Genomic DNA, 2,958 nt, shown 5'->3' with positions numbered 1-2,958 from the left:
GTAGTTAAAATCCCCCATTATCTTTGTCCCAGCCCTTTCTATCTGTGGAAGGAGCTTAGTCTTCACTTCCTTATTAACACTGGGTGACCTATAACAAGCTCCAATAATCAACTTTGGATTATGCACACCCATATGATAGAAGCATCAGCACACTCTCCATCAACAAGGTCCTCTTTCACACTTGATTCGAGATGACTTTTCACATAGAGACATACACTGCAACCTTTTTGTTTTACCATGTCTCTCCTGGATAAAGCATAGACAGGAATATGAATAGTCCAAACATGTGAAGACTGAAGCCAATATTCAGCAATACCAATCATAGTTCTCTCCATGCACCAAAGCTTCCAACGATCCTGTTTTGCTTTACAGACTTCTGGCATTGGTGAACAAAATCATTATCACATTTTGCTCCTGTGTTTTGCATATCTTTTTTAGTAACACAAGCAGTACTATAATTTCCAATGGTTGTTTGTAACATGGTAACCTTCTTATCGCCTGCCATAACCCTACTCTCATCTTTCCCCATTCCACCCCTCCATTAATGTCTGACCCTTGACTGACCAGTCTACCCCACTGAATTCTAGTTCACCCCCCCCCCCCCCCCAATCATAGTTTAAATACTCCTCTACCTTTCCCATAAACCTCTCCCCAAACACAGTAGTCCCCCTTCTATTTAAGTACAAACCATCTTTGGCATATAGGTTGCACCCCAATGAAGTCAGCCCAGTGCTCTAGAAACCCAAATCTCTTACAACAGGTCTTTAGCCATGCGTTCAGTTAGGCTTCCCCCTGCCTTTCCTGTGTTGCACATGGCGCAGGCAATATTCCAGAGAATAAAACCTTGGACATCCTTCCCTTCAACTTGCAGCCTAGTTCTATAAATTGATTCTTAAGGATCCTCCACCTTTCATGTATTTGGATACTGGTTCCACCATAGACCAAGACAGCTGGGTTATGTCATGTCTGCCCCTCCCAGTACTTTATCAATGCGGCCCACCACATGCAAACCCTGGCACCAGGGAGACCGCAAATCATTTGGTTGAGGTGATCCTGGCAACAAATTATTCTATCAGTCCATTGGATTATAGAATCCTATACTACTACCACCACCAACTGTCTCGGCCTACCTACACTACCCTCACCCTCCCCTGCCTGTTAGGGGTAGATGTTCTTATGGTACTCACAGCATCTCAAGCAAAAACCAAAAATAGTGTGGCATATATCATATTAACAAGTGTAATATAAAAATACAGTGCTCCCAAATTATCAAAAAGTTTACAAAAACTGGAGCAAAAAATAAAATAAATATATGTTTAAAGGCATTAAAAAGCTACTTGAAGATGGTGGAATTCTTTGTATGAGCTTGCTATACACACTGCTCAACAGAACAGCATGTACAAACTGAACCCTGTGTGAACCAAATCTAAAAGGCTGACTAGTTTTTAAAAAGGTACACCCTTAAAGCAGTTATCCTGATGTCATGGAAGAGTAATTTACTGATCTAGAAGAAGATAGACATGTGAGGTCAGTGGACCTCTGACCTAATTACTTATTTTCTGCTGGAAAGTTGCTAAGGTTATCCTACACAACATATTTCTGATAGATTTGGCTAGTTAGATTAGCAAGTTAGCAATAACTGTAGTGTCAGCGGCCTACTTTAACCACTTCCCACTGGCTGTGTGCATATATGCAGCCATTTCGACGGGTGGGCTTTAAAGCGGAGCAGCTGCATATGTGTGTGTCCCCATGTAAACATTTTACTTTGTTGATTGTGCGCTCCCTGCGCACTTCCCAGCACAGTAACCGACGGGTACCGGCAAGCTCCTGATGCATACTTGCGATTAGAAGCTTTCGGACCATGTGACTGCTAATCACAGATTGGAATGCCCTCCTTTGCCTTGCGGAATTTATAACCTATGAATAAAAACGTAAAAAAACAAAAAAAAAAAAAACAAACAAACGAAAAATTATGTGTATACTACAACCAAAATCTAAATGCTGCTGTTCATGAAAAGGAAAAAAAACAAACAATTATATATAAACACTCCACAGCGCAAAAAAAATTATTAATGTGTAAAAAAAAGCCCAAATAAAGTCCCAAAGATATATAAAAAAACATATATAATTTGTGCTCAGTCCAAAAATAGTGCTCAAAAAAAAGAATCTTCAACCAAAATGTGCTCACACCATCCATAATTACTGCTCCAATCCCCACTCACCAGATGGAATGGACTCTTTGCTGGTATGGCTAAAGAGTCAAGCAAGCTTTATAGACTGGGCATGTCCTCCCCAGATACCTCTGCACTTGATATCCTGGTTCTGCTACCTGCCATTGCTTGCATTTCCACTCTTGAACTTCCTCTACTGGTGACAGTCATTCCAAGCCCTCATCCCTGCGCATGAGCCCCATCCAGTCCTACAATAGCAATACGATGAGGATCCTTCAATGAGGCTTGCTGATAAAATGAAGATATGTGGGAAGACCATGCGGGCTTGTAAAAACTATCCCTCTTTGAATTGCTACTGGTACATTCAGCAAGTAATGTCTTGCAGTTTTTATGAACATTTACAGCATAGTCTGTCCGCTGTCTTCAAGGACACCGACTGGATTTCACCTGAATTTCGAACCTGTCAGTCAAAGGGCCAAGAGGCGGCGGTGGGAAAGGGTTAAAAACAAACCTTCAATTTGTATCTAAACAAGTAGGCCATCATACTAGTTAGTGGCAAAAGTTTCCTAATTAAATCTAAGGAAAATCTAACTAGTAAGTGGCCAGCTCACTAGTTAGATAACAGTCACTGGGTCTTCAAAATGAAGAATCAGCATTTCCGGCTCCCATGTTTCTACCCTAATGGTCTTGTTTTAAACATAACAGACCCCAAAATATTTTACCCCTCGTATGCCATAATTATACCACTGATTCAAGTGTTAAAACTCATTAAACTGATCACACAATA

The sequence above is a fragment of the Staurois parvus genome, unplaced genomic scaffold, assembly GCF_062004578.1.
Source record: "Staurois parvus isolate SC_StPar_1 unplaced genomic scaffold, SC_StPar_1.0 ptg000668l, whole genome shotgun sequence".
Lineage (NCBI taxonomy): Eukaryota > Metazoa > Chordata > Amphibia > Anura > Ranidae > Staurois > Staurois parvus.
Note: the sequence above shows the minus strand (reverse complement) of the source record.